This window comes from Psammomys obesus, unplaced genomic scaffold (assembly GCF_907164565.1).
Source record: "Psammomys obesus unplaced genomic scaffold, mPsaObe1.curated_primary_1811, whole genome shotgun sequence".
Taxonomy (NCBI): Eukaryota; Metazoa; Chordata; class Mammalia; order Rodentia; family Muridae; genus Psammomys; species Psammomys obesus.
The window spans coordinates 36,938,110-36,964,910 of NW_026585644.1; the positions used below are offsets into that span (position 1 = coordinate 36,938,110).

At 42.5% G+C, this 26,801-nt stretch overlaps 1 protein-coding gene across 2 annotated transcripts in view; it reads left to right on the forward strand.

The window, feature by feature from the left end:
• The first annotated feature begins 970 nt into the window (after nt 1-970).
• Nucleotides 971-26,801, forward strand: part of Lclat1 (lysocardiolipin acyltransferase 1) — a 129,470-nt gene continuing 103,639 nt past the window's right edge. Inside the window, exon 1 of one of the 2 annotated variants that reach the window (XM_055627370.1) lies at nt 971-1,110. The gene's annotated coding sequence lies outside the window, so the exon portion shown is untranslated. Of the gene's footprint in view, nt 1,111-5,073; nt 5,148-26,801 lie in introns of those variants that run through there. The other variant, XM_055627378.1, reaches the window with a different exon arrangement.

Genomic DNA, 26,801 nt, shown 5'->3' on the forward strand with positions numbered 1-26,801 from the left:
AAAGCCAAAGGAAGGCATTGTGCAGGGGAAACGCAAAAAGGTTCAGTTAACCACAGTCTCTAGCATCCATCCAGGCACTTAGTCTGGTCGGTTTGAGGTCGTACTCAACACAGTAGAAAGGCACAAAGATCTTCCAAGAAGAGTGTAATGCAACAAAAACAAACAAACAAACAAACAAAAAACCGATTGGGCCATCAGGGAAGGGAAAGTTGAGAGTTGAGAAAACACTGTTGAATTAGCCAACAGTTGTGTTGTCACCGACTGTGTATTTGCTCTTTGACTTGAGGCCAAAAAAACAAAACAAAACAAAAAACAGAAACAAAAACAAAAACCAAACCGAAACAAAAAACTTAAGTAGTGTCTCTGATTTGTTTTCCGTTATGCAACCTCGGGGGTTGAAGGTGAACTAAGTTTTACAGCATCAGGACCCGGGTTCTAGAACTGGCTTGTATGCTAATTTGTTCTTTACTTGGGGCAAAAAAAAAAAAAAAAAAAAAAAAGTAGCTGTAAATGACTGCCTCTGATTTGTTTTCCATTAGGCATCCTCAGAGGTTGAAGGTCCCTTTAGTTTTGCACCATCAGGAACTTGGGTTCTAGAACTGGCTGGCTGTTAATTTGCTCTTTGATTCCGGGCGTTAAAATTAGGCTTGCAAGTGCTTGCTCTAGATTTGTTATCGCTTCCCTACGCAGCTATTAGGTTTCCCGGAGACGCCCGCTGTGTTCCAATTTTGGTTTCTTGCTTCTCTAGCCCTTCGGCTTTCTACCTGTCCAGCAGGACAGGCTCTGCTAGGCACGTCCCCTTTAAAGGAGCCTAGACGACGCCCGGGGTCTCTCCGGGCTGCGGAGCAGGGGCGGAGCAGGGGCGGAGCAGGGGCGGAGCAGGGGCGGAGCGCCCAGCACAAGGGCTTCCCGAGCAGCCGGGGACGCCTTGCGTCATAGCGCCCGCAGCCAATCAGGGTGGAGCCTGGTGGGACGCATTACTAAGGCGACGGGCTCGACGCCTCCCCGCTTCGGGATGAATTAGCGGCGGGTTCTGCTCGCAGGTTGTGACCCCCGTGGAGTCGCCCCAGTGTCCCCGCGACGTCGCGCGTTTCCCCCGGCGTGTCCCAGGTGCGCGGCCCGCGGCGTCGGGTGCGGGTTTCGGCGCGGGGAACATGGCGGCGGCCGGGGGATTCCCCGAGTGGGCGAACGGGGAGCTGCGGCGCGGCCGCTTTCCCCGAGCGCAGGCCTCCGCGGGTGGGCCCTGGGGCTTGGTGCTGCCACTCGCCGGCGTTGGGCGCAGGGCTAGGGCGAGCACTCTAGGGAGACGGAGGCCTCCGGAGCCCGGCGGGCTGTGGGGCGAGCAGCGCCGGGTGCCCCGTCTGTGCTCACGGAAGGGGCACCTTCCTGGCCACCTCACATCTCGGCAGCGCCGGGGGATGCTCGGTCCCCCAAACCGCCTAAGGTGTGCCAGGGCCCAGATCCCACGTGCACAGAGCTTCCCAGGGGTCGCCACGTGCAAAGACCACAAGAGAGTTTTCCAGGGCCCGGGCTGCCTGTTTGTTGCTGGTTGACAGGTGTGCCCTAGGTCTAGGTGGCGGTGTCACAGAAGGAAAGGTAGGCCACACCGGAGGTTGCCGGCGAGCCACACTTCCCTTGTTCTGAGACGTGCTCTAGCCGAAGGCTGGCCTTCTCACTCGTCCTTCTTCCCTCTGCCTTCTTATTGGTGTGATAACAGGCCTGCTTCACCACGCCCACTTTGCAGGTTTATCTTTCAGGTTCTATCTTAACATCTGAGATTATGTTTGACCGGAAGCAATAACGGCGTAAGGCTTTTTTTTTTGTGTGTGTATTGTTGTTTCCCGGATCTTGCCCGAAGGCTTAGTTGCCTTTGAAGTTCACTTGAAGAATGCTTACTGTATTCAGTGTGCCCTGAATGGATGTGGACAAATCAGAGTTTTGCATTCAGTGTAATTCCAAGAAAAAGCATTGGAAAAGAAGTCGGTAAAGGCATTGCCAAGATAAAATGCTTCCCATTCATATTTATCACATATTTCGGCAACAAAACAAAACAAACAAACAAACAAAAAGCCACACCTCATTTTTGTCATAAAAAGTTAAAATAGTTGGGCTACTTTTAAAAATACTGTTTTGATGAAAGACTTTGTAAAATTTGTGTTTTTAAAAACATTATTTTTGTTTGTGTATGTGAGGCTTTGAGAGTTTATATGCGCTATGCAATGTGGAGACCTGGAGCTGAAAGTACGGGTGTTTTTTGAGTCACCTTACGCCTTTGTTGGGAACCTGACCCTGGTCCCCTAAAAGTGCAGTAAGCGCTTTTAGCCATTGAGCTATTGCCCCAGCCCTCAAACTTGTGTAACCTTTTGAGCTGGTAAAAAAAAGAGCAAACAAAAACAAAACAAAACAAAAAACGGGAAAACTCACAGGAGCACTAGCTCCAGTCACCAATAGCCACTGCCTCAGGAATGCCCAGTGTATATCTGGCACTGTGATTACCATATGGCCTTAAGTTGAGCAAATGTTGGGGAGCCCTCTTACCACTATGTCTAAAGGCTGGCTGCTGCAGGTGTCAGGAAGGGACTCTTCCAAACTGTATCTGGGGAAATAGGGTCAGTTTGGTCTGGCTTTGAGGTTATATGTAGTGGTAACAAGGTTGCCTCTAAAAATACAGGTAATTATGTAACTTCTGTGGAGCGCTTTGCTTTGTTTGTGAATGGAGCTGCCATTTCTTCACTAAGCAGCCTTTTTGTTTGTTTGTTTGTTTTTGTTTTTGGATACAGGCTTTCTCTGTGTAACTCCTGGACTTGCTTTGTTTACCAGGCTGGCCTTGAGCTCACCGAGGTCTGCCTGTCTCCTCAACTGCTGGGATTAAAGGCATGTGGGAGACATGCCTTTTTAAGACATGTGGGTGGTAGTGCATGCCACCCTCCTTGGCGGGGTGTCAAGGGCCTTAGAAGTGTCAGCTCAGTCAGCCGACTGAGCTGTGTGAAGTGGCTACTTTAACAGATGAGGAAACTGGAGCACTTTGAAGTTTAAGTCTCTGTCCTAAAAGCTTGTGGCCCTCACCCCATTTTGCTTTCTTTCTTTTCCTGTGGATTGAATGCAGGGGCTTGCACGTCCAAGCAAGTGCTCTATCACTGAGCCTTCCTCAGCCCCTCCCTTTTCTATTTTTATTTTGAGACGGTCTTACTGAGTTGCCAAGATTAGCCTTGAACTTATTCTTTAGTCCAGGTAGGTCTTGAACTTGTGATCTTCTTGCCTCAGCCATCTACACAGCAGAGAGTACAGTCCTGCACCACAAGGCCTGGCTCCCATGTTTTCACATCCCTTCACTATATGTATACAGGTATATCATGTGTAAGGGGAACGTGTGGGCTGACTTTTCAAGGCCTTTTAGTTGTAAAAACAATTATGGTTAATTCTCTGGCACCCTTAGTTATTTGTGTGGCGGTGGCTACGATCATTTTGGCTACGTAGTACATTCATTGTACCTGTGTTTAAGAGAGCAATCTTGTCTGGAATGCAGGTTGGCCTGGAACTTCATCTGGAATCCATGCTAGCTTCAAACTCTATGCAGTGAGTGAGTGTTAGGACTGCAAAAATGTGCTTTCCTGTCCAGCTTTGCGGTCTAATATTTTTGAAACTATTTTAGAACAAAGAATTGTAAGTAATACCTACTAGGAAACAAATCAGTAACTTTTTATTAAATGCTTTTGTTTGTGTTGGTGTGTGTGTGTGACGGTGCACGTGTACACGTAAAAGCTTTCTTTTTTGAGAAAAGGGTCTCTTACTGAATCAATGCTCAGTGATTGACTAGATGGCCTTTTTTTGTTTGTTTGTTTGTTTGCTTGCTTGTTTGTTTTTTGGCCTATCAGTTCTGCCTCCTGGTGCTTGGATTACATGCATACACTTGCTGCCAAACCTGGGATTCCTTTTTTTTTTAAATTTTTTATTATGTTCAATTTTATTTTATTTTATTATCTTTTCAATTAATTTTTATATTAATTACAGTTTATTCACTTTGTATCCCAGCTGTAGCCCCCTCCCTCAGTCCATCCCAATAGCACCCTCCCTCCCTTATCTCCTCCCTTGCCCCTCTCCAGGTCCACTGATAGGGGAGGACCTCTTCCCCTTCCATCTGACCCCAGCTTATCAGGAGTCATCAGGACTGGTTTGCATTATCCTCCTCTGTGGTCTGGCAAGGCTGCTCCCCCCTCAGGGAGGTCAAACCTGGGATTTCATGTGGGTGCTGAGGATCTGAACTCAGGTCCTCATGCTTGTGTGGCAAGTGCTTTACCCAATGAGTCATCTTCCCAGCCCTGATTTAATTCTTTGAGAGAATAATTTAATGGATGATTTAAAACAAACTGGGTTTAGTATAGTTAATTGTTAAGATAGACTAATAATTTTCTCAGTCTTTATAGAAAAAAAATGACATAAATAGATGTGCCCATGACATTATTTTATCAACTCTTTCTGAAATTTTTCTGCCTCTTTGGAATGTAAAATTAATTTCTAACTAATTCTTGAGTTCAAGGAAAGGCCCAAGTCCAATCTGAAGACTAGGTGGGAGGGATAGATTATTAACCTAGAGTGTGCAAAGCCCTCAGGTGTAATAGTGGTGGGTCCAGAGCACTGTGGGAACGTGCTGGGACTGGCCTGGCTGAGTGAGGAAGGGAGCTAAACAGAGCTAAAGGGAGACTGGGAAACTGTCAAGGCAGGATAAATGAGAGACTGTATGTATCCTTTCATGAGGAGAAACAGGAGAAGTTTGGTCCAGGTTGTGAATTCTCAGCTAAGAGTGATGTTATGCTGTGGGCAGTAAGGATTTAACAAGAACATTAAGTCTGTGGTCCTGGTTGTTCTTTTCTGTCAACTTGAGGATTAGAGTTCCCTGGGAAGAGGAACCTCAGTTGAGAAAATGCCTCCAGCAGATTGCCCCTAAGCAAGTCTGTGGGTCATATTTTTGGTTAATAATTGATGTGGAAGGGCCCGGCCTTCTGGAGGTGGTGCTACCCCTGGGCACATGGTTCTGAGTTGTATAAGAAAGCAGGCTGAGTAACCATGGGAATGCTTGCAAGGCTCAGTTCCTGCCTGAGTTCCTGCCCTGCCCTTCAAAACTCAGTGCCGATCTGTGACAGAAGCTTGTAAGTTGAAATAAACTCTTTTCCCCCTCATTGCTTTTGGTCGTGGTGTTATATGACTGCAGTAGAATTCCTAACTAAGACATGGAGTAATATGATCAACTTTCTGTGCTGCTTATTTGTTTGTTTATTGGGTTTTAATTTTTTTTTAATTTTTATTTTGAGACAAGGTCTCACTCTAGCTCAGGCTGGCCTGGGACTTGTCACATAGCTGGCTTCAAATTCAAGGCTGTTCTGCCTCAGTTTATCATGTACTGGGAATACAAGCTAGTTGGAGGTAGCATACCTAGTTATGTTCTTGAGGGGTGTCTTTTCTGACAGGATGTAAATAAGAGACCAGTTTTCATAATCCAGACTTGGTGTGCAGGATAGACTGGACATGAGCCAGAGTGGAGCTGAGTTCAGATTGCACATGTTTTGAAATCAGAATAGAACATAAAGTGGGTCAGGTACGGAGAGCAGGGAGTGTGAGGGACTGAAGGTATAGTCCTCCACAAAACAAAAATTGTGTGTTTTGTAACTGATGGTTGGAAATTGGAGGCACTGTTGACTGATTAAAAGGAAATGCTATCTGGACTCTATGTGGTGGTTCCAAGGGAGTGGGAAGAATCTTTCGGGATATGTTTTGGGCAAACTGAGTACTGCTGGGAGAACGGGTATTAGAATAGGGCTTTTTTTGTTTGTTTGTTTTTTGTTTTTGTTTTGTTCTGGTTTGGTTTGGTTTTTCAAGACAGGGTTTCTCTGTGTAGCCTTGGCTGACCTGGACTCACTTTGTATGCCAGGCCATCCTTGAACTCACAGTGATCCACCTGCCTCTGCCTCCCCAAGTACTGGGATTTTAGGCGTGAGCCACCATGCCTGGCTTAGAATATTTTTTTCTCTCTCTCTTTTTAAATTATTTATTTTTATTTTATGTGCATTGGTGTTTTGCCTGCATGTATGTCTATGGGTATCAGATCTTGGAGTTAGAGACAGTTGTGAGCTGCCTTGTGGGTCCTCTGGAAGAGCAGTTAGTGCTAACTGCTGAGCCATCTCTCCAGCCCCAGAATATTTTTCTTATATTAGGCTTTTCTTGTTGTTATTTTGAGACCAGGTCTCACGTCGCCCAGGCTAGTTCTGGATTCTTTATGTAGCTGAAACTGATCTTGATCCCTTTGCCCCCAGCTCTCAAATGATGGTCTTACAGGTACTCCTTCCACCCCCAGCTTATTTTGGGTCCTTATATATTTGCACAGAAGTGATTTAAGTGTGGAAGCGATTACTAATGAAATTAGCTGGTTGTAAATAGATCACGCAAATGTTTATAGCACTAGAATTACTCAGCCTCAACAGCAGAACACAGGGCATGGCAGTAGACTCGGTCAAAGTGCAAGCTGGCTACAATTGCAGGGTTTCAATTATTTTGAACATGTTGCAGAAACCTTCAAGTCATAAACACAAATAAGCACTCATAGGCAGCTTAGACAGATTTATTAAAAGGATTCAGAATGTGGTGACCTTAAGAAATGACCCTAAAAATGATTGATGTCTGCCTTTAGATTTCTTTAAGATCTAAAGTCACTGAGAGAATGAAGAGCAAGATACAGACTGGAAGAAGATATTTGTAACGAGATACTACTGTACGCCTTCCAGAATGGCTAAATATAAAAGATGATCCTGCTAGTGCTGTTGTGGATGTAGACCACTGGAATGTTTATATTGGCAGGAGTGTAAAATGGTCCATACAGTCACTTTGACATGCTGTGGCTTTGTCCTAGCTATACTCATGAGAAACAAATGCACCTGTTTATTAAAAAGCACATTAAAGAATGTTCATGGCATTTTTATTCATAATAACCACAAAGGTACAGCGTGAGAATAGCTTAGTCAATTGTGATGTATTTAGAAAATGAAGCATTACAAAACAATGTAAGTGTATAAAGGTCTCATAGGTATTAGGAGGCACACAGGATTTTGTGTCACTGAAAAACAAGTACAATTGCTTGGAAGATTGAAGTCAGAGTAATGATTATTCTAGGTTGCTGATCATAGTGGCATAGGAAACCTTCTGGAAGCTTGGAGATACTCTGTATGTTGTTAGTGGCTAAATGGGCATGTAAAAATTCAATTTCATGTGTCCATTTACCCATCCCCTGCACTGAGGAGCTTTTGGCAGTTGGTGGCCCCTTGAGGAGTTTAAAAGTAACTTATATTCTCCTGAGGTAATTGCTGTCCATCTGCTAATCTAGGCCTAGTCCTGGAAGCTTCTAGCCTCTGTACAATCTAGGCGAGGCCTAAAATGTTTCAGCCTCCGAGACTTACTGCTTAATAAGCTCAGCTTTTCTTGTTCTTTCTGAGTTCATAGCTCCCTGGTTCAATGTGGCTGTTCTGGCTCAAACTCCTCTCTTGCTAACTGGCTTTTCTCTCAGCTTCTGAATTACTCTGCTTGACCTTAAACTAACTCCCAAAATCTTTTCTAATCATCTAGCTCCTTTTCATTCTTTGTCTCATTCAGTCTACACCTGAGTTCTCTCTCTGCAGTCTGTTGTTTATTACTGTGCTGGTGAAGCTGCTCTTCTTTCTCTACATTAAGTAGCTTCTCTTTCTCTTCTCATGAGAATTAGGCATATCCTACTCTGTCAAGTCTTTCTCTGATTAGTCACTGTTTCTGCCACTCATAGACATCACTTTCAAACACGAGTGCTTCCTTTTAAAAAGATAACTTTACCTTCATTGTTTGGGATTAAAGGGGTGCACCACCATGCCTAGACCTAAGCTTTTCTTTACCTGGAACTTGCTTAATACTAGACTGACCTTGAACTCAGATCTACTTGCCTCTGTCTCCTGGATTAAAGGTGTGTTTGTATCCCAGCCAGATCACAGACCTACAAGGTCTTTGGATGTGATCTCCTGCCAGAACAGCCATCTTCTGAATTAACATTCTTCTACAGGGGAGGAAGAGTAATTTTTTCTTTGGGGTTGTGACCATTTGGTAAGTTGACCATGTTCTTCTGTTTGGCCTCACACCTGTGTATTTACAGGCAACAGTAATTGTACTGTTGTACTCAGTGTGTTATTTAAAAAGTGGAGGGGGAGTACAGGTGGGTTTGGTCAAAATACATTTTATACATATATGACATTTTTAAATAAATAAGAATATTGTGTGTGTTGGATCATTTTACTTCAACTTAACACAAGCTAATGGCACCTGAGGAGAGGGAAAACTCAGTTAAGAAAATGCTTCCATAAGATGGGGCTGTAGGCAAGCCTATAGGGCATTTTCATAATTAGTCATTTATGGGGGAAGGCCCAGCCCATTGTGGATGGTGCTGTCCCTGGGCTGGTGATCCTCAGTTCTATAAGCAATCAGGTTGAGCAAGTCAGGAGGAACAAGCCAGTAAGCAGCACTCCTTCTTGGCCTTTGTAGCATCTCTTGCCTCCAGGTCCCTGCCCTGATTGAGTTCCTGTCCTGATTCCCTTTGATAATGTACTATGATGTGGAAGCATAAGCTAAATAAACCCTTTCCTCCCCAAGTTGTTTTGGCCATGGTGTTTTATTGCAGCAATTACAGCCTTAACTAAAACGTGTGTGTACATATACATGCATATACACATATATGTATATATGTGTGTCTGTTAGGATGAGTTAGTTTAATTTTGATTGGACAGGTTAATTAGGGTAGCCACAAGGGGGCTTTTGATTGCTGGACTTCAGTACTTTGATAGCTGGACCTTGGTGTTGTCAGCCTCAGGAGGAGGAAGTGGCCAGATAAGGAAATAGACCTTAGTGGCTAGCTTTAGGAATGTAATCTAACAGTTTTTAGAGGGAACAGGGCAAGGGCAAAGCCTGCCAGAGCCATGTTTGCCATGCTTGGGCCTGTTTGAGTCCCTCAGTGGTGCTGTGTTAGTTTATATTGATTGACAGTTTGGAATCTGGAATCACGCCTCTGAGCATGTCTTTAGAGATTATGTAGATTAGGTAATTGGGATGGGAAGATCCACCTTAACTGGGCAGCCCTATCCCAAGGGCTGAGATTCCAGATTGAATAAAAAAAGAGAAAGTGGGCTGAGCATGTTTTCCTCTCTGCTTCCAAACTGTGGAGACCAGCTGCTTTCTCCTGCATCCCCTATTTGCCTACAGTAATACAGTGGAACTGTGAGCCCAAATAAGTCCAACCTTCCTTTGAGCTGCTGCGTAGCAGCTGTGTTAGCCTAGCACCGAGAAAAGTAACTAATACAGGCACTTTCTGTTCCTCCTGTACTATTATAATACAAATGCTTTCTTAGGATTGTCTTCTTTATATTTTGTAGTCTTTAGTGAAAATTGGCCTATGTAAAGTTTGGGAGTGTGCTGGCTAATGTTATGTCAGCTTGACACAAGCTAGAGTTATCTGAAAGAACCTCATAAGAAATTGCCTCCATAAGATCTGGCTGTTGGGCATTTTCTCAGTGATTGATGGGGGGAGGGCCCAGCCCATTGTGGGTGGTCCTGGGTTCTATTTGAAAACAGGCTGAGCAAGCAGTGAGGAACAAGCCAATAAGCTCCATTGTCTCTGCACCAGCTCCTCCTCCAGGTTCCTGCCCTGTTTGAGTTCCTGTCCTGACTTTCCTCAGTGAATTGTTACCTGGAAGTGTAAGCTATCCTTCATGTTTCATCACAGCAATAGTAACTAAGACAGAGAGAAAAGATGGACATTTGGATAGTTGACCCCCCCACCCCCACCCTTTTTTAAAAGCCTGCGCCTTTGTAGTCAGGGTCCTGCTACACAGCCCAATCTAACTTTTAATTATGCTAAATCGAACAGGCACAGGCTGGTCTTGATCCTCCTGACTCCACCTACTTATGCTGAGGTTGTTGGCATGTTCCACTTTTGCCCAGCCTGTGTTCTTAACTTCTGTGCTTGCATGTCTATTGTAATTCAGTGTAAGGGTAAAATATACAGCACTCTAGTGGCTTTATTTTTAAGGGATTGCTTGAACAAAATTATTTCCTGTATTACAAAGTATGCCCAAATTTTCCAATATCCATGGGGAGTATACCTTTCTGTGACTGCTTAGGGCCATTTTTTCTATGATGTGGGATTTTTTTTTTTTGGTGGGGGGAGGGGCCCGAGTTTGTAGCCTTGGCTGTTCCTGGCCTCCCCAAGTGCTGGGATTAAAGGCATGAGTCACCACGACTGGCATGATCTGGGAATTTAAAATGAGATCTTCCTTATGCCCTTTCATGTGCTATTGCAATTGTCTTTGCATTTATTAAACAGTCTTTGTGCTTCATTATATAATTTTGAAAATTAGGGAAATATATTATTTCTCCTTCTTCCCTCCTTCTTCCCCTCTGTCTGAATAGGACCTCTTTATGTAGCTAGGGTAGCTTTTGAACCAAGGTACCTCGTCGTTGTTAGTGTTGAGAATGTTGTGAACCACCACACCGGCCTAGAACTTGTTTATTAAAGCCAGCTGATTAAAGAAAAAGTGTTTATTTTGTTCTCTAGCAATAGGAGGGGAGAAGAGAGACAGGGCAGAAGTACTTGACAGCAGGTCAGGTGCTGCCAGAACGACCTTACTCACCAGCTTTATTTATGGTGATAATGGAGTCAACACGGGTTAGCTTCCGTTTCCTTTCAGGACTAGATGTGCTAGAAACCAGATGTCCTTGAGTTCTCGTCTGCTGAAGGACTGATCTTCAATGGAACCTTATTGGATTCAGTTGTTCCCAAAGATACATTTATTCCATTTTGAATCTAGAGTTTCGTCAAGTCTCAGAAAAAAGGAGTTTTATATTCTTAATTTTGAATTAATTCTTAAATGTCTGATTTTGTCTTTTGAGGTTATTCTTAAGACTTGTAAAGGGCCTTTCCACCCATGGCTGCATGCTTGCATTTCTAGGAGCTGATATGTGTTTACATTAGTTTCCTACAGCAGTTGTAATAAATTACTACAAACATGGTGGCTTTCTGCAACAGAAATTAATTTTCTCAGAGTCTGAAGTGTTAGTCAGCCAAGATCAAGTCTGGCTGCAGAGTAGAATCACCCTTGAACTCACCACCTGTGGCCACTGCTGGCGCTCGTCAGCTCCTCATGGTTTTATCACTCCTGTCCTTGTCTGGAGGGCCACAGCTCCTTTCTCTTCTCCTGTGCACAACTTCCCTGTTGTCTTCCCCTTAAAGCATATGCCGTATGTGATTGTATTTAGGGCCTTATATTTCAACATAACCCTCCTATTGTAAAATACTTAATATAACCACATTTACAGATGTTTTGTTTGTTTGTTTTTTGCAGCTTTCAGAGGTTAGGATGTGTTATGCTCATGTATCTTAATCAGCATATATTGTATTAAATGATGAGCTTAACTGTGACATTTTCATACATGTATTGGTTACTTTTCATGTTGTGACACAATAGTTGGCAACTTTTGCAACTTAAGGAGAAAAGAGTTTAGTTTGGCTCAGGGTCACAGGATAGAGTTCACTGTGGTGTGGAAAGCAGGCAGTAGGAGCATAAGGCAGCTGGTCACATTCTATCACAGTCTGGTGCTCACCTGCTTTATCCTTTTGATTCAATCTAGTACCCCAGCCCACGGGATGCTGCTGCCTGCAGTTAGGCGGGCCTCCTCATTTCAGTTAACCCGGCCCAGGTCACCCTCAAAGACACGTCCAAAGGCTTGTTTCCTATAGTTAGGTGGGCCTCCTCATTTCAGTTAGCCCGGCCTAGGTAACCCTCAGAGACATGTCCAAAGGCTTGTTTCCTCGCTGATTCTAGACGCTGTCAAGTTAACAGCATTAGCCATCAGTTGGCTGTTTTCACCGTATAAATTCTGCCATTCTATGAACAGGAAATCTTTTTACCTTCTAGTGTCTTCAGTGTAGTTCGTCAGTGTTTTATAATTTTTATGTCGGAGACCTTTTAGGTTTATGGTTAGAATTTTTTTTTTCTCCCTTGAGACTATTGTGAGTGAGTGAGATTATTTTCCAGATTATTTTCCCAGTGATTTCTTTTGTTTTTATGAGACAGGACTTTTCCACGTACCCTGTCTGTCCTGGAACTCACTCTGTAGACCAAGCTGGCCTTGAACTCAGAGATCTGCATGTCTCTGCCTCCCAAGTGCTGGGATTAAAGGTGATGCTTACTGGAGCAGCTCCCCACCCAATGCGTTTTTTTATGGTATAAAAAGCAACTGATTCTTGTTTTATTATTATTATTATTTTCCTGTCCTGGAACTCTATAGACCAGGCTGGCCTCAAACTCAGAGAGATCAACTTGCCTCTGCCTCCCAAGTGCTGGATCAAAGGTGTGTGTCACCACGCCTGGCTTTTTATATGATTTTTTTTTTTAATTTTGCTGAAACGGTTTATCAGTCCTAGATTTATGAACTTTAGTGTTTCTCAACTATAAAATCATATTTGTAAGTAGGAATAATTCAACCTCTTTTGTAATTGTGTCCCTTTTGGTTCTTTCTCTTGCCTCATTTCTGTGGCTATAATCTCAAGTACTGTTGAAGAAAAGTGATGAGAATGATATCCTTATAGGACGTGAATATATTTTAAAAGTCATTCAGCCTACCGAAGTAATGTTTGTTAATTTGTTTATAAGTGAAGAAACGAGTAATTGCCCACATGTACAAAGTTTGAACATGTTTGTTACTCTTCCTCCCTAACCTACGTTGTTTCATAAACTAATACTGTGTAGGGTCACATGCAGTGATATGTACCAGTGGTTCTAGCGCTTAGGAGGCTGAGGTAGGGGGATTAGCAATTTGAAGCTAGTCTGGACCACATAGTGAATTCCAGCCCACTCTGGGCTCCATAATGAGACTTTTCTCAAAAATCGAAGATGTCCTTACATAGCCAAGGTACAATGGAGTTTTGCCACAAGGCCTTGTTGTACTGCCCTTGATGGATACATTTCCTCCCTTCCCTGACAAGTACCAATCTGTTTCCTGTTTCTATAGCTTTGTCACTAACGGCATGTTATATTAGTGGATTTAAACAGCATTCAGTCTGTGGGATTTGGCCTTTTTTCCCACTCCCTGTTTGGCATAATTCCCTCTAGATTTATCGTAGTTATTGCATGAGCCCCCCATCCTAGGCATTCATTAGTATTCCTTCATGAGGATGTGTACATTGAAGGACATTGCGTTATTTCTAGTGTTTGGCTCTTAGAAGCAAGCTGCTGTGAACATTTGTGTATATGTTTTTGTGCAAATGTAAATTTTGACTTCACTGGGGTAAATACCCAGCAGTGTAATACCACATTGCTGGGCCATGTGGAGGTTGCATAGATATGCGGGTTTATTTCTGAACCCTCTGCTCTGTTCCCTGGATCTGTTTGTTTTTTTCACGTTGGTACCACACTATCGTATTGCTGTTGCTTTGTACTAGGTTTTGAAAACAGAAACACAAATTCTATTTTGTTCTTTAAAAATATTTTTTAAAATTTTATTTGTATAATTATGTATTTATTTATTTATTGGAGTGTATGCATGTGTGTGTGCAATGTGGAGGTCAGAGGACAGCTTTAAGCAGCTGAGTCTCTCCTCACATGGGCCCCTGGAATCAAAAGTACCTTTACTAGCCATGCCCTCTAGCCTGATACATTTTTTGTTTGTTTGTTTTTAGTTTCTTGCAAGTCTAATTTCTTGTTTGTTTATTTTTCACTCTGTAGCCCAAGCTGTCTCAGAACTCAGTAGGTAATCCAGGATAACCTTGGATGTCTAATCCTCCACCTCTACTTCCATATGCAGGTTGCAGGATTGTTTCACTTTGCCAGGCAGGCTGTATGCATTTTAGAACTAATTTGTTGGTTCCTACAGAATAGGCTGCTGGGGCACTTGACAGAGAACGATTTTTATTCATTAAGTTGTACAGCCTTTACTACCATTGATTTTAGAAGATGCTCATCATCCTGAAGAGTTGCCATGTGCATCAGTAGTGACACATCCTCTTCTAAATTCTCCAATTTTTAGGCAACTACTGGTCTGCTTTCTGCTTCTGGATTTGTGGATCCAGGCATTTTATACATTCTCCCTCTTCTCCTAGTCCTCCTTCTCCCCTTCCTCCCCATTCTTCTCCTTCTCTTTCTCCTCCTCCTTTTTTTCTCTCTCTGTCTCTGTCTCTCTCTCTGGCATAGCCCAGGCTAGCCTAGAACTCATGGTTAGCCATCTACGTCAGCTTCCAAACTGCTGGGATTACACACCATCTTGCCCATCTCTATCTGGTCCTCTATCTGGTCATTTTTGGATGGCTTTTTTTTTTTTTTTTTTTTTTTTTTTTTTTTTTACTTAACACAATATTTCAGGGTTCCTATACTCAGTGTCTCTTGTTACTTGTCTGTTGCTGTGACAAAACAACATGACCAAGATAAGTTATAAATAAAATATTTAATAGGTTTTTAGTTTCAGAGGGTTAAGGGTCCATGGTGGCATGGCAAAGGCAGAGTGACTAGAACAGCCGAAAGCTCACATCTTGATTTGTAAGCAAAGAGAGAGAACACACTGGGAATGCTGCAGTCTTTTGAAACCTCAAAACACACCCCCAGTGAAACACCTTCTCCAACAAGGCCATACTTCCTAACCCTTCCCAAATATTTCCATAGGTTGTTTCTAATTGCTTATTATCTAATAACCCCCCTCCTTTTTTTCTATTTTTAAGAAAGCTTAGTTTGCCAGAAAACATGTTTTTTACTTTAACAAAAATGTCTGACAAGAACTAGTTAAAGTAGGCAGATTTGTTTATCTTGGCTCATAGCTCCAGAGGTTTCAGTCCATGGAGTCTGGCTCTACGTTTCTGGGCCTGTGCTGTACATTGCATTATGGTGGAAGGGTGGATGAAGCAGAGCTGCTCAGCTTGTAGCAGTGAAGAAGTAGAGGGAAGGAATGGCCACCGCTGTGGGCTTTCTCCCTTTCACTTTCATTCCAAATAGGCACTCAACCTATGGGATAGTCCTGCCCTCAGTCTGGGCAGGTCTTCCTCAGGAGTCAGTTCTTCTGGAACTGTCCTGTGGACGTGACGAGAGGCACCATGCTCTAGGCTACAAATCTCCTGGTTGCTTCTGTCAGGCTGATAGTCAAGAAACATGGTCACAGCAAGTAATGGATTGTTTTCAAAAGCCATTTTTGTGTGTCTGTTGGTATATATGATTGTGTGCTTATTTTTCTTGGACCTTTTAGTATTATGTATTGTACTGATTGATTGTTGACTATTTAACCAGCTTTGTGTCCTGGATTAAACAGTTTTTAATATCATTGACTTTCTTTTCTAATGCTTCCTCAAGGTCTTGTGTGTGTGTGTGTGTGTGTGTGTGTGTGTGTGTGTGTGTATTTTTATAGTGCTTTTCTCATTTCTGCATTGAGGTAATACTAGCTTCATTAAAAAAATTGAGAAGTGTTTCCATTCATCATCTGTTTTTTTAGGAGACCTTGTGTAGAACTAGTTTTAATTCTTTAGTCATTTGATAGAATTTTCTGATGAAATAGTATGGGCTAGGAGATTTTATTTTTTTCAGAAGGCTTTTAGATCTGAGTTCAGTTTCCATGATCAATTATTATGGGGCTATTAAACATTACCCATTTCATTTTGGGTGATTAATGTTACTTATATTTTTGAGGAATTGACCCATTGGCACATAGACAGGATTCCTTACTCCTGCTAAGCAGGTGTGGAAGTTTCAGTGTCATGAGGCTGCTTGAATCCAACTGATGTGAGCATGTCTCATTACTCCACATGAGCATGTCTCATTTGCTCGACAAATGGTCTTAGCCTTTGATCAGGGCTGTGGCTTTCTTGCCTACTCCTGGCATCAGTCAAAGTCTTGACTCTCTAGAAGCTTCTTTTAATGAAGAAGAATAGGGGTGAAAGATGCCTTACAGGCTCCTGTATTGGGACTCTTGGTCTCCAATTAGTCACATTGTTTGGAGAGGATATGGAACCTATATGAAGTAGGCCTTTTCGCAGGAAGTGTATCACAGAGAGTAGGTTTTTGAGGATTTATAGCCTGGCCTAAGTCTTCAGGCTTCTATTGCTGTGATAAAATATTATGACCAAAAGTAAGTTGGAGAGGAAAGGTTTATTTTGCTTACAGTTATGTATCACAGTCCATCATTGAAGGAAGGCAGGGCAGGAACTCAAGACAGGAAGCTGGAGGCAGAAACTGAAGCAGAGACCATGGAGAAATGCTATGTACTGGCTTACGCAGCCTGTTCTCTTACACTGTTTAGGACCCAAGGTGTGGTACCGCTCAATGGGCCCCACATCACTCAGACTGTGTCAAATTGATAAAAACTAATCAGGGCATTCTATGTCTTGTTCTTTCCCTGTTTTCTCCTATGTGAAGTTGAGATGTGCTTTTTCAGCTTCCTGCTCTTGCTGCCATGCCCTGCCTTCCTTGTCCTGACAGACCATTCATCTGGAACAGTTAGCCAAATAAACTCTTTCTGTCTTAAGACATTTTGTGCATGGCATTAAAATGTTTTGTGCATGGTATTGTTACCATAGCGATAGAAAGGTACCTAGTACAAAAATTAGGTTGTTGCTGTGATGGACCTGACCATGTTTTATATTGCAGCATAGTGAATGAGTCCTCATGGAATTCCAGGGGAACTGCTGGACACCCTGGTAGAACTGGACATGCTCTTCAGGGAGTAGGAGCCAGGAAGGGCTGAGTTCCTTAATGTAGGGAGCTCATTGGAGCTTCCTGGACAGTGTGAGGGTGAAAGGTGGGAGATGAAAGACAGTTCAAGGATGTTTCTTGCATTGGCCTTTTCTTCTGACACTTTGTGCTTAAAAACAGTTTCCTTCAGCTAGGCTCAGTGCTGCATGCCTGTAATCCCAGCACTTGGGGAGGCAGAGGCAGATGTATCTCTATGAGTTCAAAGCCAGCCTGGTCTACAAAGTAAGTCCAGGACAACCAGGGCTACACAAAGAAACCCTGTATATGAAACTTTTTGACAGTTTGGGGGAAAATCAGGAAAATGATGGTGCTGCTTGGTTGCTCTTAGCATCTCTAGATGAATTGATAAAGGATAAGAATGAGCTTCATGATAAAATTAAACAATTTTGGAATACATTGAAGGACAACAATGCACTTAGTGATAAAACTGACTGGCTCCAGATTCAAATAACAGTTTAAAGTTTTCTAAGAGTACCCTAGAAGACAGTCTTCTTTCCAGCAGCCAGAACTTTAGTTGCTGAAAATCAAACTGAAGTCCTCATTATAATGTTGGCTGAAAATTCAAGTCCTAGCCAAAGAGGGTGTCAGTGGTTAAAGTAAGAGCATTAATTGGTAAAGCATGGGCTCCTGTAACTTGGGATGGGGATGTGTGGGATGGCCCTCCTGAAGCTGAGAAGTTTGAACCTTCAGATTCTCAGGGGCTTATCTCACCTGAGGGAGTAGTATCCTGAGCCTTGCCCCTTGAAATATTGACCTTTTCACTCGAGGAAATTAATCGTCATTGTTTGCTAAACCAACAATGACTTTCTTTGAAGGAAATGCCAGGCAAGACTATAGGCCTACTAATAGTTGCCTCTAGACCTATAACCACACTCAAGGCAAAGCAGGCTCCAGGAAAAAAAGGTAGAAAATGTAGTTCATGAGGAATTATGCTATACTACTAAAGAGCTAAATGATGTAAGTTAATTCATTCAGACAGCAGTCTGGAGAATCTGTGTGGCAATGGACTTTAAGGGTGTGGGATAATGGAGGAAGGAACGTAATGCTGGATCAGGCTGAGTTTATTGATATCTGCCCTCTGAGTGGAGATTCTAGGTTTGATAAGGAAACTTGCACAGTTAAAAAAAGATATCAAAAGGTTGTAATTGTTTGGCTGAAGCATTTATTAAAATGAAATGAAAAGAAGTTGGAGATGCCTGGTATCCCTTGGCTTAGTGTTGATAAAGGCATTTTTAAGGTCCAGGGAAATTGCAGTGCTAGAGTAGGTGCACTGTGTAAAACCCAGAAGTCATGGATCCTATAAGACACAAAATCATGAGACATATTTGAAGAGCTTTGTTGTTACCCTTTTCCTTGTGCCAGACCTTAGGCTGGTACTCAACTGGATGAATTAAATGCAGTGAAATTTAATTGGGCCTGGAGGTAGCAGGGGTCAGGTGGCAGCATTGAATTGCCAGAGGCAGGCTGATTAAACTTATTACAATGGGCAGCATAGACAAAACAATGTTCATAATGACCTGACCTGTAATGGTCAGCACAGGCAAGGTGATTTTTATGGTGGTACGATCCATACAGACCTTAGTTACTGGCTAATCAATCATGGTGTTTCCAGGCATGAAATAGATAAGACACCTACTGCATTTCTGTTTGATCTGTATAAGCAGAAAAAGTCACAAACAAATGAAAGAAAGGCTACATCAGATTATTGCAATAGACAATCTCAGTGAGTGGATCAATTTCCAACTTGAGTGTGTTTGCAGACACAGAACCCTTTGAATGGATGGCCAGGCTCCTCTGAGGAAGGACCTTGATGAGACATCTAAATATTTTACTGTTAGCTTTTCCCCAGAGGGACCTATGGCCTTTTTCAAGGGTAACTGTACACTGGGGTAGAGGAAACAATCAGGCTTTCTAGGGTCTATTGGATACTGGCTCTGAATTGATGCTGATTCTGGGCGATCCCAAGAAACATGGTGGCCCTCCAGTTAAAGTAGGGGCTTATAGAGACCAAGTGATTAATGGAGTTTTGGCTGTTGTCTGACTCACAGTAGGTCCAGTGGGTCCCCAAACTCATCCTGTGGTTATTTCTCCAGTTTGAGAATGTGTGATTGAGACAGATATACTTAGAAGTTGGCGGAGTTCTCGCAATTGGCCCCTGACCTGTGGAGTGAGGGCTGTTAGGGCTGGAAAGGCTACATGGAAGCCCCTGGAGTTGCCCCTTTCAAAGAAAAGAATCAAAACCAGTAGCACATCCCTGGAGGAACTACAGAAATCAGTGCCACCATCAGGACTTGAAAGGTGCAGGGTCGGTGCTTCCCACATCTTCCTTTAACTCTCCTGTCTGCCAGTGCAGAAGACAGATGGATCATGGAGAATGACAGTGGACTATTGAAAACTCAATCAAGTGGTGACACTGATTGTAGCTGCTGTACCAGATGTGTTGTCTTTACTTGAGTAGATTAACACATCTGGTACATGGTATGCAGCTGTGATCCAGCAAATGCTTTGTTTCTCAGGACCATCAGAAGCAATTTACTTTTAGTTGGCAAGACCATCAGTACACCTTTACAGTTTACTTGGGGGATATATTAACTCTCCTGCCCTATGTCAAGTGCTCTTGATCACCTGTCTTTCCCACAAAATATCGAATAATGTTGATTGGACCAAGTGAGCAGGAGATAGCAACCACTTTGAACTTAATCGGTAACACATCTGCATATCAGAGGATGGAAAATAAATCCAACCAAAATTTAGGGGAGCTTCTACCTCAGTGAAATTCTTAGGAGTCCAGTGGTGTGGGGCATGCAGAGTGAAGGATAAGTTATTGACCTGGCCTCCCCCATCACAGAGAAAGAAGCACAAATTTTAGTGGGGTAATTTGGATTCTGGAGACAGTACATTCCTCACTTGGGTGTGTTACTCCATCCCATATACCAGGTGACTTGGAAAGCTGCTAGGTTTGTGTGGTGTCTCGAACAGGAGAAGGCTCTTTACCAGGTCCAGGATGCTATGCAGGCTGCTCTACCATTTGGACTGTATGATCCAGCAGACTTGAAGATACTTGAGGTGTCAGCTGCTGGTAGGGATGCTGTTTGGACGTTTGGCAGGCCCCGATAGCTGAAGCACAGGAGATAACTTTGGGATTTTGGAGCAAGGCTATATCATCATCTGCAGACAAACATTCTCTGTTTGAAAGACAGCTCTTGGCCTGCTGTTGGGACTTATTGGAAACTGAACATTTGATAATGGGCTACCAAGTTACCATGTGACCTGAACTGCCAATCATGAGTTGGGTGTTATCTGACTTGCTAACTTATAAAGCAGCCATCTATTATCAAATCAAATGGAAGTGGTATGTACATGATCAGGCCTACAAGTTATATGAAGAAGTTGCCCAAATGCCTCTGGTTTTACCCTGTTCCTTACAGTGCCATATACTGGCATACATATACCTGTAGCCTCATGGAGTGCCTATGATTGTTTGGCTGAGGAGGAGAAGACGAGGGCCTGACTGGTGGTATGCAGGCACCGCCCAGAAGTGGACAGCTGCCGCAGTGCAGCCCCTCTCTGGGACAACTCTGAAAGATACTGGCCAGGGGAAATCTTCACAGTAGGCCATGGTATTAGAGTTTGTTTGGAAGAAGAAATGGCAATATGTACAATTGCTCACTGACTCATGGGCTGTAGCTGATGGATTGACTGAATGGTCAGAGATTGGAAGGAGCAGGATTGGAAAATTGGGGAAAAAAGACATCTGGGGAAGAAGTATGTGGATAGATCTCTCCAAATGGTCAAAGGATGTGAAGACACTTCTGTCTCTGTAAATGCTCATCAAAAGGTGACTTCTGTTGAGTTTAACAATCAAGTAGATAGGATGACTCATTTTGTGGACAGTCAGCCTCTTTCCCTAGCCATTTCTGTCATTGCCCAAGTGGTCCATTAACAAAGTGGCCATGGTGGCAGAGCTGGAGTTTATGATGGGCTCAACAACATGGACTTCTTGCCAAGGCTGACCTGATTACTGCTGCTGTTGAGTGCCAGATATGCCAACAGAAGAGATCAATATTGACACCAAATATCCCCTGGGGTGACCAACCAGCAACCTGGACCTTTTTCTCCAGGGAAAGGATGTTTTGTTATTACTGGAGAAGATACTTAATTCTGGTAATGGATTTGCCTTTCCTGCATGTAATGCTTCTGCCAAAACTATCATCTGTGAATTTACAGAATGCCTTATCTACCATTATGGTATTTCACACAGTATTGCTTCTGACCAAGGAACTCACTTTATAGCCAGAGAAGTGTGACAGTGAGCCCCTAGTCATGGAATCTACTGGTCTTACCATGTTCCCATTCCCTACCATCCTGAAGCAGCTGGCCTAATAGAAAGATGGAAAGGTCTTTTGACGACATAGTTACAGCACCAATTTGGTGGCAGCAACATGGAGGGCTGGGGCAGTATTTGAATAATACTTGAATATTTGAATAATAATAATTTGAATCAATGTCCAATACGTGGTACTATTCCTCCCATAGCCAGGATCCATGGGTTCAGGAATCAAAGGGTCACCCCTAGTGACCCACTAGTAAAGTTTTGCTTCCTGTTCTCACAATTCTAATTTCTTTTGGCCTAGAAGTTTTGGTTCTAGATGGGGGAATGCTCCTGCCGGTAGCCACAACAAACATTGCATTGAACTGGAAGGTCAGACATTCCCATGGTCACTTTGTGCTTCTAATGCTCTTAAACTAACAGACTGAGAAAGAAGTATCAGGAGGGATGTTAAGATCCAGATTACCAATGGGAAATTGGATAGCCTCTCCACAGTGGAGGTTATAAAGATTATCTCTGGAGTGCAGGACAGAACCCCATCCTTTAGAGGGTTTCTTAGTGCTTCCATGCCCTGAGATGAAAGTCCATGGGAAACTACAACAGCCTAATCCAGGCAGGGTGACAAAGGGCACAGACCCATCAGGAATGAAGGTATGGGTCAGTCCTTCAGGAAGAGAGCCAAGATCTGCTGAGGTGCTTGCAGAGGGTGGGGGAAATACAGAATGGGTTGTTAAAAATAACTTTTGTTCTCTTGATGTAATTGTTGTCTCCAAGGTTTACTGCCTCTGTCTGCTAACCTAAATCTAGTCCTTGAAGCTTCTAGCTTCAGTAAAATTTAATCTAGGAATGGAATGTGTGAATGTTTTTAACTTCTGAGACTTACTGCTGAATAAAAGCTCACCCTTTCTAGTTCTTTCTGAATTCTGGGCTGACTGGTTCAACTGAGCTGTTCTGGCTCAAACTCCTCTAAGCTGACTGATTAAATCTGTCTTCTCTCAGTTTCTCACTGAATAGCTCTGCTTGGCCTCAAACTAACTCTATCAATCTGTTCTAATCTTGTGGCTCCTTATCATTCTGTCCTCACCTGTGTCTAGCTTGCTCTCTCTTCAGCCTGTTGCTGTAAAAGTCTCCCAGTAAAACTCTGAATTCCAGGAACTGAACTACCACAAACTCAACTCCACAGCACTGCCACTCAACTTACTGACTCAACCCAACTGTCTAAAAAGCACCGACTAAAACTCAGAGATCTGCATGCCTCTGTCTCCTGAGTGCTGAGATTAAAGGGTATACCACCACACCTGGACCTAAGCTTTTCTTTACCTAAAACTTGCTCTGTTCCAGACTGGCCTTGAACTCAGAGATCTGCTTGCCTCTGCTCCTGGGATTAAAGGTGAGTGTGTGTCACAGTCAGATCACACAGACCTAGAAGGTCTTTGGATGAGTTGAGCAGGTATGCTCTCAATTATAATTCCTCTACAATGGGTAGTAGAGGAAGGTAGTTACAAATACCGTCTAAGGCCACATTACCAGTTGGAGAAATGAGGATTATAATTGACACAGTGCTTCTGTTGTATTTTGTTAAGAATGAATTTGTACAGATATTTGTGTTTTCTTTCTATTTCTTTAACATCAATTAAGAGAATATCAATGCTTATCATATTTAAGTTTGAGACACTAAAAGGATATCTCCCAAGGGATATTGCTACTTGTTCTAAATTTAAAATGTTTTTGCAGTTGTACAAGGGATAGTTATATCACGTTAGGTATTATTTTATAATATGTTATTATAACCTGGTTATCATTTTCATTTGGAAACTAATCATCACTTAAGGAAATATGATTGTGTGTCAAGCTGAATTCTGAAGTCTGACTGGCTGGTTCAACTCAGCTGTTCTGGTTCAAACTCCTCTCCAAACTGATTGATTCAATCTGGCTTCTCAGTTTTTTCACTGAATAGCTCTGCTTGGCCTGAAAGTAACAAGGGGTGGGTTTTCTTGATTGTCAGCTTGACTATATCTGGAATGAACTATAACCCAGAAATGGAGTGCACACCTGTGATCTGGATCTTGAGGCTGGAAGACACAGGTCTTTGGATCTTGAGGCTGGAAGAACAGCCTTTTTCTTTTCTTTCTTTCTTTCTTTCTTTCTTTCTTTCTTTCTTTCTTTCTTTCTTTCTTTCTTTCCTTCCTTCCTTCCTTCCCCTCCCTCCCTCCTTCCCTCCCTCCCTCTTTCCCTCTCTTTCTTTCTTTCTTTCTTTCTTTCTTTCTTTCTTTCTTTCTTTCTCTTTCTTTCTTTCTTTTTTCTTTCTTTCTCTCTCTCTTCCTCTCTTCTTTTTTTCCAGACAGGGTTTCTCTATGTAGCCCAGGCTGTCCTGGAACTTCCTATGTAGACCAGGCTGGCCTTGAACTCAGAGATCCCAAGCACTGAGATTAAAGGTGTGCACCATCACCGCCCAGCTGTAGTACTGAGCCAACTGCCATTCTTGCTTTAGGGGCTAAAACCCTCTGAACTGGCAGATCTTTACATTTGTTTGATTTTTGTTTTGTTTTGTTTTATTTTGAGACAGGGTCTCCTATGAGGCCCAGGACATGCCTGTACTCTTATGTGCTGGAATTACGTGAATGGGCCACAGTGCTTGGTTATTACTTTTGAGCTCAGGAACTTCAGTTGCTCCCCTTATTGCAGGATGATGTCCATACTTCTTAGGCAGCCATTCAAGGCCTAAAGTGATAATACTGCCCACACTCCATATGGAACAAAATAAACACCTGTTGTATTTTTGGGTAGGCCACGTTGTCTGTGTTGACAGGGGGTGTGTTAGAAATAGAATATGTAGGTTCTGGCTCCTTGTAAAATACATTGGGAGGTTAGGAAAAGGATGTTGCTATAAAAATATCATAGAGTAACCATGTGAGTAGTTTTGTAGGTCAATGAGGAGCAGCTTCATGGAGCAGGGATGTTTGAGCTTGTCCTGAAGAGAGTAGGGTTTTGAGAATTGTGGCTAGGCAAGGGATGCTTGCAGACAAGGAAGAATGAGCAAAAGGGATTTGAGGGATTTTGGACTAAAAAGTTGAGGGCGAAGGCTACTATACCTTATTGGGAGGGAGCCTTTCCTTGAGCCAGAGTCTGTATCCTGACCCCAATTGAATCTTGAAAAGCTATGCTATATTTTTGCAAGCTGAATTTCTGCCAGATCTTGGATTCTTATTGAGAGCTGTTTTAGGACCAGTGAGCAATCAGGTTGGGTAAGTGTTAATCAGTCACAATTTTACTAAAAACAATGTGTTAATATTATATTATTGAGGTTTACCCTTTTATATATTACCTGAGTTCACCAAAGGAAGTTTTAAATTCTAAAAGTTCAAAAACTACTTTTAGTAGTGAAACGTTGAAATAAACATCGAAATGGCCAGTCTGAAAATGATAGCTTCTTTTGTGTGTGTGTGTGTGTTTCGAGAGAGGGTTTCTCTGTTAATGGCCCTGGATGTCCTGGACTCCTTTGTAAAACCAGGCTGTCCTTGAACTCATGAAGATCTGTCTGCCTCTGCCTCCCGAGTACTGGGATAAAATCATATACCATCTTGCCTGGCTAAGGTAGCATCTTTTAGGTTGGGTAAGTTCTGATAAATATTTTAAAGCCTTTTGTGTGTGAATGTGTATAATTCTCTTGGCATTTGGTGGGATGGGTTGGTGACATCATCCTAACGCTCCAAATCCAGAAGGATTTGCTGCTGGTCATTTGGCCTCTGGCTTTGAAGACATAAGAACCTGGAGTTGATTTTGTTTGAAGATTAGCTGTGTTATGTAACATTTACACTCTTTGGGGAAAAATAATATATTAAAGGAGTTAAAATGATGTTATTTAGGTAATTGATAGTCTTATTTATGTTGTCTAATTTTTAGTTATATAATATAGTTAAACAACTTTCTACCCACTTTTTTCACTAACTTATATTACCACTGTCTTTCTTGTATCATGTTTTGTTTTTTGTTGTTGTTCTTGTTTACATGACTGCTGTTAACACTTAAACATCGTTTTTAGAGCTTGGGAGGAGTTTTTCTCTTTGAGTAACGATAGAATCAGTTATTAATAGTTTTGTAAGTTGCTCCTTTTACTTTACTGATGGCTTTCTAACAGTAGTATATATTAGTGTGCTTCACCATTTAAAACTGGCCCTACAGTGCTCCCTTACATGACTGCTTATCATAATTAGCTGTTTCTCTATTTTCCATAGATGTATTTTTCTGTGTGTGTGTGTGTGTGAGTGAGATGCACATATATGTGCAGGTGGGAGAGGCCAGAAAAGGACATTGGATCCTTTGGAGCTGGAGTTGCAGCTGACTGTAAGCCAGATGACTTGGGTGTAGGCAACTGAATGTGGGTCTGCTGAAGAGCAGCACACACTCGTAACTGTTGAACCACCTCTTTAGCCCCCATTTCTCCATTGATGAACACGGTGTTCTTCTCATCTTCATGTACACACAGTGCCCCAGTAAGTGACTTGTTCATTACATGTCTGTTAGGTTGGGTTTGATTGAATTCATGGCCTCTTCTCCATTGAGCTACAGTCCCAGCCATCAGTGAAGATCTGTACAATATAGTTTCTCATTTTTATGAGTATTTTTTTAAGATAGAAATGTTGGGTGATATTATATGCAGGTAAAACATACGAACCTCACTATGCTGCTTTTTAAAGGGGCCCCACCTGTTTTAATGCCTGTAGTAATACTGTGCTTGCCCCCTTTGCCTGTGTGCTCACTTCTACTAGATATTACCATCGACAAATAGAAAAGACTAGTAATTGAAAACATGTTTCATGCTGCCTTAGTTTGATTTTTGTGTATATTTTTCATATGAGACTATTTTGAATTTTTGCCCATTTTTCCTATTGTTATATTTTATTCTAATTCTTTAGTACTTTCATAGTTTACATGCAACTCTTTAATTCATCTGGAATTTATTTTGATTTCATGGAATGAAAACTGCTTGATTCTGGAGGAGATTCAAGGGCTAGTGGGCCTTGAAATTGTCTGGAAAAATTTAGAGGGTAAAAATAAACTTGTTGCATTTGGAAAGTAGTTTGTTTCAGATTTATTTCAAACCCTAATATTCCCCAACTGTGTAAATTCTGTTTGTAACAGGAAGACCCATCTCTACTAGTGTAGCAGTGAGAAAGCTGGTCCTTAATGGGCACAGACTACATCTGAGCAGGATTGCACCCACTTGTACAGGAAAGCTGAAGCTCTTGATTCAAAGTATAGCCGTCTTGTGCCATATGGCAGCTTTTCAGATATTTGTGAGATGTTTGAGTTTCAGTAGGAGTTTTGTAGAAGAGGTCTGTGATCTTATAATGTAAGATCTGGAAGCTAAGATGTATGATTTTCTGTAGCAAAGGGAGTTCTCAGTTATTTGAGGCACTGGAGTAGGATAACAGTTGTGTGGAGGGGTCCTGCAAGAGGTCACATGCACCCTTACAAGTGGGAGGCAGATGGACATAATACACAGAAGAGCAGTGACCAGGATGATCAGGGCTACACAGAGAAACCCTGTGTGAAAACAAACAACAAACAAAAACAGACAACAATAAAACCCAAGCAACCAAACCAGCAAACGAAATATTTTCCTTTAGGGATGTCTGTGCAGAGGACTGGGAAAGGTGGTGGATGGTAGTGAGATTCCAGGA